This window comes from Tupaia chinensis, unplaced genomic scaffold (genome assembly GCF_000334495.1).
Source record: "Tupaia chinensis unplaced genomic scaffold, TupChi_1.0 Scaffold000023_1, whole genome shotgun sequence".
Classification (NCBI taxonomy): domain Eukaryota; kingdom Metazoa; phylum Chordata; class Mammalia; order Scandentia; family Tupaiidae; genus Tupaia; species Tupaia belangeri.
In genome coordinates this window covers 4200458-4215453 of record NW_006159453.1, presented here as the reverse complement: position 1 = coordinate 4215453, position 14996 = coordinate 4200458, and the positions used below count along the sequence as shown (strand labels likewise).

The 14996-nt window shown below is 38.5% G+C and overlaps 1 protein-coding gene across 9 annotated transcripts in view; it reads left to right on the top strand.

Annotated features, from left to right (window-relative positions):
* Positions 1-14996, top strand: part of LRRC8B (leucine rich repeat containing 8 VRAC subunit B) — a 104604-nt gene that overhangs the window by 52519 nt on the left and 37089 nt on the right. For all 9 annotated transcript variants that reach the window (XR_003548838.1, XR_333221.3, XR_333223.3 and 6 more), the window contains exons 3-4: positions 443-499; positions 11436-11540. The gene's annotated coding sequence lies outside the window, so the exon portion shown is untranslated. The remainder of the gene's footprint in view (positions 1-442; positions 500-11435; positions 11541-14996) is intronic.

Sequence of the window (14996 nt, the reverse complement as noted above, 5' to 3'; positions counted from 1 at the left end):
GCAAAGACTGTAAGAGTGTTAATCACGCTGTTTACTCTAGAAAAAAGAGAAAGCAAGTTTCCAATATAGAGAGGAGTTCAAAATGAAGGCCTACTTTAATACCAGAGACCTTATAGGAGGCGGTAGGTGGTAGGTAGGTGGAGGGTGGTAGGAAGGAGTTCAGGGAAAAACATTTAAGAGACACAAGAATGGAAAGTTATCTACTGAGGATGCTGTATATGGTAACTTTTTCAACTCTATTGACTACACTGTATGCATGCTTTGAAAAACCATATTGTATCCTATAAATATATACAATGATTAAATGTAAGTAAAAGTTAATTTAAAAATAGTAGTGAAAAAATATTGTATTTGTTGGAAATTTTAGAACCACATAAATGGATAAAATCATCTTGTCCTATGATATATAAAATATGACAATATGTCTATGATTTCTTTCTAGGAATTTATTTTATATTGAAACTAATCATGGAGTTTCCGGTTGAGCAGCATTCATAGGGTAAGATTAACAGCCTGAATTGTGAATACAGGGTAAAGATAATTACAAGTAACCTGATAGCTTGAGGCAAATAAATTTTGAATACTTACTATATAAGAAAAAAAATAAAACTATGCTGATAGACATTTTGAGTAAAATTCTTTTGCTCTTTATAAACCAATTAAACAGAAAATTGCATTTGCATACATTTTAGTAAAAATGTCATCTTTTTGTGCTCCTGGGTTTTACATGAAAGTACATGTATGTTTGATACTTGTCTTTTTTTAACATTAAAGATCTAAGGAATATGATAAATATCAGAAAGACTTCGACTCTCTATGTCTCCCTGGGGATATAGAAAATATGTCTATTTGCTTTTTATTTGTGTTTAAAGTAGCATTTTTAATGCATAGAGAGACAGTTTGCCATTTCTTCTGAAAGCTAAAGATGACCATGCGTCTTGGTTAGGGAAATCGGAAATAAGCAAGGCCTGTACTCTGTTCTTCCTGCAAACATCATACCTATTTTATAAATGTGGAAGATTCACCTTAAATTAATCTTTAATTAGCTCTGGGGCAGACTGTTCATATAGTAGACCAATATGACTTCAGCATATTGAATAATGAGTTTGTACACTGTATTAAATAACACAACTCTAGTGTGACTATAGCATATGTCTTAAAAGTATCCAGTTCAGAATACACAGTCCAGGTGAATCAGTGGTAAGAAGAGTGAGTCTCTTATCTACCTAAGAGAGACAAAAGTGAGGATTTCTTGACTTCTTAGGGATATCTACCTTTCCATGTTGATTCATTGAGTTGACTAAATTTTTTAAAACCGATACCAGATACCGTCAGTCCTCCACTTAGGGGTTTTCAGTAGTTCTTCCATCACTCATAGACTGCTTACTACCCAAGTCATTGTCTTGGTTACAGACCTTGGTTGTCCCTCTTACTGAAGTAGACCTCCATTTTGAACTCTTCTCTATACTGGAAATATGCTTTATCCTTTTGCCTAAAGTAAACAGAATGATTAATATTCCTACTGTCTTTGCTAAATAACCCAAAACTCTCTACCCTAAGATGTTCCTGGAGAGATAGGATGGGGGCATTAAGAAAGCACCCCTCCTGGGGATGGCCGGTCTCTTCTCCACTTCTCCTTTCAGAATTTTGGATACACATATGCATGGGCCTAGCGTGTCTTTTAAGCAGCTTTGTTTGGGACTTGAATTGCTCAGTCAGCCGTGTGGGATCCAGCCCCCTTAAACATCATGCCACTGGCTGGGCCACATTTCTAATCTTAACTTGTTTATATGCCCAGTTGCCACCTCTTCCCTCACGATGCAGTGAAGTCTACAAGAGCAGAGATCTCTTGTACACCTATATTTCCTTAACACTTAGAACTGCACCTAGCACATAATGTGTATTCTAAATATGTGCTGCATGAACAGACTGAAATCTTGGCCTCTTTTTGATAGGTACTGCTGTTCCGTAATGTTTCGTCCACTCTTCTCGGACATTTTGTTTGTATCGAATCAAATGTCGTTTTTATTATGTTTCGCCCATCATCCCTCTCATTTGAGCACTGAAATGATAGCACGAGATGGTGGTGCCAGCTTTCAGCTATCCACGTCTTATCTCAACAACAGGATTGGATAACACATCTTGGAAAAGCAGAGACAAGGCTTGTATTTCTTAGGTATGCCTTTATAGTGCCTACAGTCCATACCTGGACATATCTAAATGTTAATTTTAGAGAAAAAAAATAAGATTAGTGGCTCTCAGCCTAGTCAGTGCTGGAGCCACATGGTCCATTGCAGGTTCTATCCATGAGGTGTCCTGAAAACACGTGGGCGCCCAGGATCCTGCAGAGCTGGAGGGCTGAGGAAAGGGAGTTGCAAGATGATCAGACCCTGTCTAGGATGCTTCTCTCTCGCTCTCTTTCCTTCTTTCTCTCATGCGTGCATACACACATCTTCTATCATTTAAAAAAATGAAACAAGATGAGGGGCTTAGTCGAATTTTTAAGTATTTCTAGAAAACACTTGTTTGTTAGTCTCAGAACTAAAGTACCTTCCCCATTCTAATTTATAGTTTGGAAAAAAGAATTATGACCTAGAATTGTCTGAACTATATTCGCAGCTTCACATTTATTGTACAAGAAAGACCTATTAGTAATTAGACTATGTGGTCAGAATCAACACTACCAACCTCATGGTTTTATTCAAATTAGGATTCTCGGCCATAGACCCATGCTTTGTCATCATAAATCCTGAAGAAGCTAAGACTCCTTGGAGGTCTGTAACAGTTCCTTTATTTATAAAGAGAGTACTCTTATTTCTACATTTCTTCCTGGATTAAATAGCTTACATGGTTGTTCTTTTGTGAATGGTAAGTTGCCATGGGAGAATGGGGATTAAATAGAATCCTGGTCTCTGCTATCTCCCTGTCATTTGCAAGGAGAGCCTGCGCAGGCTGAGGTGGGCTCTCCTCTACTATGGCTTTGTTAGGTGGAAAGAGGGAAGAGGTCACCAGGGAAATGTAAACAATGAAAGGTGGTGGAGAAGGTTTGAAGTCGCTTTCTATTTATATCTTCTAAGAATTAGCCAGCCGCCAGTGGCCCCTGCTCTGCCGTTATTACAACAATGTGGCTGCAGCTTCTTTCATTTTAAATGTATTTTAGATCATATATTGATAGTAGCTTACAAAAACATCAAAGAATTGAGAACTCTTTTTCTAAAAAGACAAATACGTGATGCATTCTGTAACTTCCAGAAACAAGAAGTAAAGAAATGTTCCCTACAGTTCATAACAACTCAAATTTTATTAGGATTTTTAGAGTTCTCATGGATTTAATTCATTCAGTAACTTTTATTTATATGTATATATATTATTTTATTTATTCAGTAACTTTTTCTGGAGACTTCAGATGGTTAGGGTACTTTTCCTAATATTTGGAGAATTACTTACGGCTGTTTCACAGACCCATTACCACTCTACAGCTTTGGGTAAGTTACACGTCTCCATTTTCCTTTGGTTTCGCTGCATTATTTGACTGTAATGTCTGCCTCTTGAAAGTGGTTTCTGGGCTCCAGAAACTCTATGCTTCTCTTTTACTTCACTGACCCTGCTTCACTATCCTCATTTACTCTTCATCTGATCATCTTTTCTCAGCTGGTATTTTATTAAAGGAACAGAGATTTTATTCATTACTGTCTAAATTCTTTCTCTCGAAGAATTCATTTTTATGACACTGTCCACTACTTAAATGCTCATGACTTCCTGTGTAGATTAAAGGTTGCTGTAAATGCTTAGCAACTCCTCCCAGGGGGAAATGAGGTCTATTTCACCTCCCTTTGAATTAGTTAGCCCTGTTAGCTTTTTTTGAATACAAAAAAGTGGCAGAAATGATATGGAATGATTTCTAAGGCTGGGTCTTAATAGGTATGTTGCTTCTGCTTTTGCATTGCTTAAAATGCTCCTTATTAGAACTTAGCCCTCTGCTTGTGAGGAGGCCTGAACAACCAGTGGAGGCCAGGCAAAGCCACTGGTCAGCACCCAGCTGGGCTCCCAGCCAGCAGCCAGCCTCAGCACCAGCCCTGGGACCAAGGCACTTTGGACCTCCTGGCCATCCCAGGCTGTCATTACGTAGACTGCCTCGTTATCCCACAGAGCCATGAGAATCACGCATTGTTTTCTTAGCTATGCAGTTTTAGTGTGGTTTATTATACAGAATAAAGAACTAAGGAAGAAACAAAAAAAAGAAAATAAAAAAGCCTGGTACCTAGCGGTGAAGTGCTGCCATGACAAAACACCTGGCATTGGCTTTGGGACCAGGTGGCAGTGAAGGTGTGACAGGCAGTCGGAATATTATTGATGGTGGCTAAAGGTCAGCAACAAAATTATAATTGGAGGGTGTAAAATAGTATTCTTGTTTTATATGAGGGGACTTCTGCTCTACCTAGACATCTAAACACTTTTTTCTGCCTTTTGCATTTTTGTACATTCAGTTATTGTTTAAATATTTATTGTGTACCACATACTAGAAACTGTCAAATACTGCAATAGCCTAGGGTCAAATTCTGAATCCATGTGACTCCTGCTTCTCTGTTGGGGGAGAAAATGAAATTAAGTGTCAGTTCATTTTGGTGCAAAATAAAATAAAATCCATGTATTGTTTTTTCATGACATGCATTTTCTGTGAAGATGCCATATATTAACCGAAAAATCAGCCAGACTGTCACCTACAGCAACATGGAACATAAATAAGCCTAATAGGCTTGAGGATCTCATTTAGATTGTCTAGCAGGAATTTGGAAACACAAATGACTCCTTTTTTTTTAACCGCTTGTGATCAAAGTAGTACAAAAGAGATAAAGCAGAAACTCTAGATTTTAAACAGACTTTAGAAGAAACATTTCCAATCCAGAATTTTCTGGGGTCATAAAATTGCTTTGCGTTCCCACTTTCTTATCCAGCAAAAGGTCCTCAAAGAATGACCTCGGACTGGACCTGGAGCATTACTGTACTGTCAGTAAAAACTTGGTCTCAAGGTGAAAACAAAAGCAAGAACAGATTGGGTCTTCTGGAAAGACAGAGTGGGTCATCTGGTCATCATGATACATTTTTGCATAGAAAAATACATCAAGACTTTCCCAGCGACCTAATAGCTGGCAGACCAGGTATTAAAACTTTAAAAACGTGTAAGACAGTGGCTCCTAGATGCTCTCAGCAAGATGAAAGACTTCTGAGATTCTCAGGGGTGTGGTCCCATTATTTCCTGGGTTTGACTTAGGTAAAAAGAACCTGCACTTCAAGTCTGAATTTGATGCCACAGCGGGATGAAACTTTTTGCTGGCTTGGGAGAGGGTTAGTGTATTTTGCATGTAAGAGGAACTTAAATCACTTGTGGCTGGAGAGCAGACGGTGATGGATTAAGCATGACTGCAAATTGTTTGCCATTCCTTCCCTCATAATGTGGTCTGCTTCCTCTTTCCCCTTGAATCTAGGCTAGCCCTCTGGCTCCTTTGACCAACAGATTTTAGTAGATGTACTACGTAGCTTCAAAGGCTGAGCTTCAAAAAATCTGCAGCTCACACTTTTGTGCTGAGAATGTACTTAGAATCCCACCATCGTACTATGTGAGGACACCAAAGAGCCAAATGGAATCTCTCATGCAGGAGTTACCAGCCAGCAGTTAGCATCAACTGCCAGCCCAATGAATAAGGCATTTTGCACCATCCAGCCATCTTTGTGCCAGCCAGCACCATGAAGCAAAAGAACCTCTCACAGAATCTTGACAATCAAAACCATGGTTGTTTTTTTTTTTAATCCATCACGGTTTGGAACATGCAGAATATGTCTATTTAATGCTGCTGAGATCTAGCCTCTCCCAGAAAGGCTTTGCTACCTTGAATATGCCCTGCCTAGACATCTAAACACTTTTTTCCCTACCTTTTGCATGTTTGTATGTTCAGTTACTGTCTAAATGAAATGCTACAATAGCTAAGGATCAAATTCTGAATCCATTTGACTCCTGCTTCTCCATTGACCTCCATCTGACAATCACATTGCTACAGTGTTGAATTTTCATTTACCAGCCTCAAAATTTTTTACTTTCATTTTTTTCATCCCTCTCAAACATGTTGTAAAATGTACCCTCATTATTTCCCCTGCACATGATTGAAATAGCCTTTCCACTGCCCCCCCCCCATTTCTAATCCTTCCTCTTTCCATCCACCCTGCAAATCTCTGTAACTTGGTATCTTACTGTTCTGTGGCCTCACATTCCTGAGCCTCTGGGGGGTTCTTGTAGGAGGTGGTAGCATTACTTTGTAGTCCATGGAGGGGAGCAGGGATCCTAGACATCTAGTGCAACTCCCAAGGAAACTTAAATGATAGGCACTATTTCCAGATAGCCTATTGCCAATCTCTATTTCAAGCTTTCTCCTCTAGAAGAGATTTGAAGGAAAGCATTTCTGGCCTGACCTGGAGCAATTGAAGTATCTATGGGAGTGGGGCCTGGCTTTAGATTTCTTTTAAAGAAATCTAGGTAATTCTAATGTGAAGCCTAGGTTGAGAACAGCTGTCTTGAATCTGTGATCCTCAAAAAGGGGTACCTGAATAAACAGCCTTGACATTAACTAGGAATTTGCTAGAAATGCACATTCTTGAAAACTTCTTCACACCTAACAAGTCAGACTTTAGGCAAATTTTCTAGGCTTTATTTAAGGTTAGAGAAGCACTACTAGATCAATCTTCCCATTTCTTTCTAGGACTCAAAACTAAAACTAAGTTTAGGGAGGGTATTTGTCATTGGAAAGTCTGTACTGACAATATTTGAAAGAACTGGTTAAGGGATACAAATAAATTGGTATTGCAGGTGTTCTTCTTGTGGCCAGCTAAGTACTCAAGAAGTACTAAGGAGATGCTTGTCACGAAACCTCTCTATAGCACTTGAAGGGGAAGAAAGAGAAGGGACAAATTAATCTGAGGTACTGATGATTGTTTCTTAAAGAGAACTCAAGGAGGTGAATTTCCATTTCAATTAGATTATATGTCAGATCCAAGAATAATCTTAATGAGAAGTAGTGCTGAACATTTTGAAGGGGTGTAAAGTGTTTTAAAATCAATTTTCAGGGAGAGTCACGTAGAGAACTCTCATTTCGAATTGTTTGCCTGAGTCGGAGAGAAAGCTTTGAAGTGTCATCCCGTTCTCAGTATATAATGCCCCTGAATATCATTGGATCATCCTTTGTTTATTTTTTCACTGGTTATTTTGGAAATGTTTTAAAAGAATAAGAACTACTGGGAAGTCAAGATGTCTAACTGAATGTTGTCGTTCCAGTCTTAGACTTTGGGGTAAGATTGTTATGAATGCATGTGTTTTAAAATGAGTTTATCACTTTTTAATGAGGTTTAAAAGCTAAAGGAATGGGATTGGGACCAGGAAATCATTTACTTTTAATATTATTTCTTTGGACTGATTTAGTGCAGTTACGTATTAGAAATAGAGATCTGATTTGAATTGAATCTTCATTGTTTGTTAAAAATATGGTCTGGAAAAAATTTCCTCAGCATGAAAACAGTACTAAATGACAGAATGACAAAAATAGCTATACTCCAATTCTACAGTTAAACACTTTAATTGGGAAAAGTAGCATAATTTAACATATAGAAATGCTTGACACTTCATGTGTCTTTAAATCTGTATGTCATACATTTCAGTATTAAATCAGTAGAAAATATTTCATAGAAAAAATGGTTAGCAGTAAGGTGCTGCTTGTGGGACACTGAATCCTATATGTCCATCCTGGTTCAAATCCCCAGCCCCAACATCCGGAAATGCCCTGGACACACATTCAAGTACCCACGATCCAATGGGCTGAAGGTCTAGAGAAAGGGGATCATGGCATGAACAGAACCCTAGAGGGTGCGTCTTTCTTTCTCTCTCCCTCTCTCAAGCTTGCATGTGTACACATGTGCTCCATTATAAATGAAGGGGAAACTTCTTTTAAAAGACAAATGGTTAGCTGAGAAAGATTACATAGTATGTAACTTAAGACATTGCAGAAAATTCCGTCTGTATCTTTGTTTTTAAAAAGGTTGTATTAGAGTCCTGTTGTAATGCTGGTGTTGGGGTGGATTGGAGCAAAAAGCTAAATTGCTTTTTCTTCAGCTCTTGAGAGCGCTGAGACTAGGGCATAGTTCATTGGACGGAGTGAGGCCATGTGGTCTGTGGCAGACAAAGCTTGGGATTTGAGTCTGAGGGCTTCAGTTCCATCCGTAACTTTATTTCTTGCTGGTTTTGTTATCTTGGGGCGGGGTGGGGGGGTGTTTTAAATCCTTTAGGGCTGCCTTATATTCCATTTCTACAAAACATTAAGCTTAGTATATACTGTTTATCTCAATGGCTTATTACAGATATGTCAGAAATTAATGTAAGTGAAATATGCTTTATAAGTAGAAAAACAGATTTGAGATTATTAAAAAGAAGTTCTTATTTACATGCTCTCTTATTAACAAGAAACTTACCAAGGGAAATCTGAATTAGGTGATTAGAGGAAAAGTTGACAGTTTTTAAAAAGGCAAAGAAGAAAAGTTCGTTACAAATAATTTTCACTTAGAATGAATAGAGCAAGCCTGTCGCCAGATATAATTCTATGACAGTTCATAATAGTTTCCCATTACAATTATTTTAAAATATTACTTTCTGTAGAGGTCGATGTCTCTCTTCTCTCAAAGGTACTCTTTTTATAGTAGAAACTATATTTATAATATTTTTAAGTGTTGTGATGGCTGAGTTGCATTCTGGAATTACGCAATGAATTTTTTTATAATGGAATTTTTTAATTAATTTATTTATTTTGCATTCTTTCACTGAACATCACCACAGCATACAAAATGCAATTTTCCATCCAGAATACATTGTAAACTGGCTTAATCATACATATAATCATCAACAAATAATTTCCCATTTTTTATTTCTTGTATATATTTTTTTCACTTAACACTTTGAATATATGTTCCCATTCTTTCCTGGCTCGCATTGTTTCTGATGAGAGGTCCACTGTTGGCCTGATGGGATATCCTTTGTAGGTAACTTGACATTTCTCTCTTGCCAATCTTAGTATCTTGTCTTTGTAGTTTTGGTCATTCTGGCTATAATGTGTCTTGGAGAAGATCTTCTTGGGTTGATTCTATTTGGGGTCCTTTGTATTTCTTGGGTCTGGATCTTTGAATGCCTCTCTTGGTTTGGAAAGTTTTCTTCCAGGATTTCATGGAATAGATTATCAATGCCCTTAATAGTCTCTTCACTTTCTGGGATAACGATTATCCGGATGTTTGGACGCTTAATTGTATCTAGTATTTCTTGTATATTCTCATTTTGGGGGCTTTTGCTCAGTCTTCATGGTGAATTTCACTAGTCCAATGATTCTGTCTTCTACATCTGAAATTCGATTTTTTGCATAATCTAGTCTGCTCTTAATACTATCAAGGGAGGTTTTGACTTCCTGTATTATAGCCTTCATCCCCAACAGTTCCATCTGATTCTTTTTCATGGTATGTATTTCTTCATTCAGCTCTCGCAAGAGGTTCCTCACCTCCAGGAACTCATTGGCTCTCTTCTTCCAGTGTTCATTGTCTCTCTTATTTCACCTAGACCTGTCTAGACACTCAGTGCATGGAGGCTGAGCAGCAAAGTAATGAGGTAAAAGAAAAAAGATAAGAAAACAGAAAGAGAGAAAGAAAAAAGGAAAAAGCAAACAAATATTATTTTTGTTAATTTTTAAAAACAAAAAATGAAAACCTTGTAGTATGTGAGCATGCCACATGAAAGCCCTAGATCTCAGCTCTCATGGTAGACTCAGTCTTCTTCTGGCCTGGCCTTTCGCCTTTTCTAGAAGGGAGGGAGGAGGGGATTATTACCAAGATAAAGGATGATTTTGGAGTCAAGAAAATACTTTACCTTAACAAATTTAAATAAAAGAAAAATCTAAAAAGAAAAGACAGAGAGACAGGAAAAGACAGAGAGAGACAGAGGGGTCTCTACCAAGGTGACTGCTCAGCAGAACATCTTCATTGCTCTTGTCCCTGAAAGCACTAGATTTCAGCTCTCATAGCAGTCTCAGTCTCCTTCTCAATAAATCTTTCTTGGCACATTATGGACTCAATGCTATGAAAGATTATGGAAAGTGTTTCCAACATCAGATGTCTTTATCATGCTCACTGCACATAGCTGCATGCATTATAAGTTATAAGCTTTGTAAAAGGGCTTGTGAATTGTGAATGAGAAACGTATACTATAGTGGTCACATCTTCTGAATTAGAGCACAGCTTGGCTGTCATACATACCAACTGTGCTTTTTAACCTGTGAAACCATTTGATACCAGATTGTGATTCTTATAAAACTGATGTAGCACATGGTTTAGTGAACCCAAAGTAAATTGCAGACATGCCTAACATTTTGATTATTTAAAATGACAATGTCACCAGATTAATGCTAAAAATATCTGAAATAAAATTTGGGTTTGGTACTCTTAGCTGGATCTCTAGTATTTAATCAATAATAAAACTCATTATATCTTCAGAACAAATAGAAAAACCTCCCCAGCCTTATTTTTGAGGTTCCAAGGGTGCCAAAAAAATAATTTTTCAGTTCAGAATTTTCTCACAGTTCAAACTTATCAATATACATGTAATGTAAGAATAATTCCTATTGGGGCCAGCAGGTGGCATGGTGGTTAAGGTGAAGGACTTCCATATGGCCATCTGTCGTTTGAGTCCTGGATCTGGCAATTTGCTTTCTTTTTCTCTCTCCTTTGTCTCTCTGGTGAGTGCATGTGCCCTGTAATAAATAAATATAAATCTTAAAAAAAGAATAACTCTTATTCACTTTCAAAGTAAAGCAATAATATAAAGGCTAGCTATATTTAATAATTTCAGGATATTTCAGCTATTTTTCTGAGCTATGTGATAAGTACTTTAGCTTGTGATTTTGGAAACTGGTAAGCTAACTTTTAGAGCATTGAGATTTCTTATTTGGAGAGATATGTGATTTTAAATAAGGATGCAAAAATCACATGATTTGATGAGCCATCTGATAAATGCAAATAAGACTAACTGTGAATGAGGTCTGAGTGAGAAAAATTAACATATGTAGATTACTTGGAAAAAGCTAAGTGTTCATCAGTGTTGTAGATACAGAATTTTAAATATGTTGCATGTAAATTTCTGTAGACACATTTCTGTAGTTGAAAGGATGTTCAGGAAGAAAGAATTCTCCCATGAGTGTGGTGAGGTCCTCTGTGAACAGCTTTGACAGGATGTCTCCCAGCATGAAATACAATAGGGCCATTTGACATGTCATGTTTTATGGTGGGGAGGGTCTCTAAAAACGGTAATTTTTTGGTTTGAATGACTAGAGCTATTTCAAGATATTTATGCTTTCTCATAGAATGAAGACGAACACAGACATGGTGTGTCTAAGAAACTTCAAAAGGTGCAGACCTCCTGACTGAAGCATAACTGATTTATTTGATTCATTTTTTTTTTCATTATAGTAAGTAAAAATGTTTAAAATACATTATTTGGGTCAATGTTGACTTGTATTCTTTGTTGAATAAGTATTCACTATCCATCAAATACCCTTGCCATTGTTAGAACTGTTTATGTTTTCATTCTTCCATAACTTGAGTCGTGTATCTTAAATGACTTTCACTCTCAGGACCTTTGAAAGGACAAATGAAATCATCCTGGAAGAGACCTTTGAGGCAATCTGTTTCACCCTCTTTATCCATCACAAGGAATCCCTTTGCAACATCCTTTATGATAGGTAGTCATTTTATTCATCTAGACCTTGTGTAGGACAGATCTTCTATAATCTTCCACAACAGATTGATTCAAAATAGGACTTTTTTGAGAGAGAGAGAGAGCTATTTTTGCTATTTTGCTCGCCAGATACAGAGAAAGACAAACAGAAAGTGGAAATCATCCCCCCCTCCCCGGGAGGATGACCATACCATAATCCCTTCCCCAAGCTCCTCTTGGGATTTCGGGCACACATGCACATGTGCCCAGCTTGAGTGTTAAGCCACCGGGTCCGGTACTCAAACCATGGTTGACTACATGGGAGTCCAGTGACATAACCATTACGCCACCTGCTGGTTCCCAAAATAGGACTTTTAAAGCTCCCACCTACCTAGGTCTACCTCTAGAGCAGACCTACTTGTTCTTTCATAGTGAGGTGGCTGCACAAAAATGTACAGGTAACTCCCCATTTTCCCTAGTCATCTTTTATCATAGATGAATATCAATTACCTCTGTTTCTCATAGGAAAGTATTTATAGCCAGAAGCTCTTCAATATATTTTTTTTTACCCATTTATTTGTTAACTTATAACTGAGCAGTGGTTCTAGGTGTGATCTCATAGGTAGACTCAAATAGTACTATTGCCCCTTTATCTAGGTTCACATATTGATAGGGTTAAAGGTCACAATCACTTTTCAGTATAATAGCTATCACATGATTAGCTAAAAGCATGCATTCAAGTCAACTAAAACTCCTGGGTATTTCATCCAGGAATGTTTTCCCACTCTCCCATCATGTTTATGATGTCTTGGGATCTAAGTCAAGGACTTTCTTTTCATCTCATATAATCCTCTCATTTTGGTTTTTGTCTTGCCATGACACACAATTTTTTTTTTTGGAAATATTTTTGCTACAGGTGCGTGTGCTCACCAGACAGAGAGAGACAGAGAGACAAAGCAAGAAATCACCCCCAGAGGGGATGGTCACGCCACAATCCCTTCTCCTCCATTCTCCTCTCGGGATCTTGGGCAGGCACGCACACGCGCCTGGTGTGAGTTTTAAGCCACCGGGTCCGGGACGCGAGCCACGGTCGGCTATGTGGGAATCCAGCGACATAGCCATTACGCTAACTGCTGGTTCCCCCTGACACACAATTATTTGAGTCAGTGAGGTGAGACAGAATGGGAGGAACTGAGAGTTAGAAATAGACCCACTAGGGACCAGTAGATGGCTTAGTGGTTACATTACTGGACTACCGCATGGCTGACTGTGGTTCGAGTCCTGGACCCAGTGGCTTGAAACTCACACCAGGTACATGTTCATGCATGCCCAAGCTCCCAGGAAGAGAATGAAGGAACCACGCCCTCCCAGGGAGTGATTTCTCACTTTCCTTCTCCCTGTTTCTATTTCTCTTTCTCTGGCAAGTGCATGTGCCCTATGGCAAAAAACTACAAAAAGAAAGAAATAGGTCCACTAAACCAGATAAAAAAGGGAGAGCCCTGGAAAGCTGTATAGCCAAGCCACAGGTCCTAGGAGGAGGTCGATTCCATGTAATCTATCATGCCCAGAGAGGGTACTGGCAGAAAGTGCTGCTTCAGGCCAGCAACTGAAAGCAGGGATCACAGGGTGCCCCTAGGCCAGGGGAGGGGACATCAGGGTGTGATGATCAGGAATATGTTAGGATGACCAACAAAGAGGAGATCCTGATCAATAGTGCAGGGCTTCTGGAATGGGGATCTAGACTTCAAGCAGGACACCAGTCTCCAGGAGAACTAATGAGAGCAAAAATGACTCCCATGAAAGAACTACCATTACTAGGGCTTCTAGGAACTCAGGCTAGGAGAGAGAAGACTTCAGATTCATGAAAGCCCCGGAGGAGCTCTTGGGTATGGTTTGGAGCTGGACTATCTGCAAAAGGTTACCATGCTACTGTGATAGTTTTTTCTTCCTTTTTCTTACCAGACATTTTCTATGGTCCATACATTTCCTTCTATCTTGATCTGTGCCATCTTATAGGTAATCTGGATTTTACTAGCTAGCAATTGTTTAAAAGATTAATATATGTTAAGTCTCAACAGAGAGGAATTTTTAGCAATGTTGTCTCAGTACGTTTTAGTATGAAAATACAAAATCATCTTGTTTTTCTGAAGGCAAAAGTGCCTTAATAGGATATGCCTCAATCACTTATTCTTTTAGTACTTGACCATTACAACATTGAACATGAGAGAATCCTCATGATAGTGTACTATAGCCCCCATCCCCCACCCCTTATCTGCAGTTTTGCTTTCCGTGTTTTCAGTTACTCATGGTCAACTGTGGTCTGGAAATCGTGAATGGAAAATCCCAGCGATAAACAACTCATGAGTTTTAAATTGTAGGCCATTCTCAGTAGTTGTGAAAACTCTCCTGCTCCATCCTGCCCTGGCCATGAGTCATTCCTTTGTCCACAACTCCAGGCTATATATATTATCCACCATTCATCACTCAGTAGCTGTCTAGATGATGAGATCAAAAAACTCAGCATGTGTGGGGTTCTGTACTGTCCTCAACTTCAGACTTCTCCTGGGAATCTTAGGAACACATCCCTTGAGGATATGATTTTCTTCTCTGTCCCTTTGTAAGCTCTCATCATTGTTTCCCAGATTTTAAATACTTTTAAGTTTTTAAATGCTCATGCGTTTTAATTATAAAGTGAAAACTTAGGAGCTAATGCGTTCAGTTATAGTCTGTTTGGGGTGTAGAATTGGTAGATCCCTCTGACCGTAAGGGGTAATTTTATAAATCAGAGCTTGCTTAAAAGAGGTTCATTGGGGTGATGAAAACAAGTCTCAGGCTGTAATCAATGAGCTCCAAACATGGGGTAGGATATGGAAAGGAGCTTATTCCAATATCTTGGAGAATATTTATGCGACTCCTAGAAATTCAAAGCAAAAAAAACCAAGTTTTTCTGATGAAGAAATATTGGCTCCTAGCTTTTAGTAGCCCAGCTTGGAGTTGAAATCGTGGAGGAAACTACATAATTGCCTGAAGGGATACTTCCAAAGTCATTTATAGATCCAGTCTGGCTGTCACCAAATAGTCTCCCCATCTGAGAGACTTACAGTGCAGAGTTGGGGTGGCCTATGGTTTCACATGAAACCAGAAAACTTGTATACTCTTTGATCATACCTCTTAAGCTTTACCCCTGAGCTAAATCCTACCGGGGGGG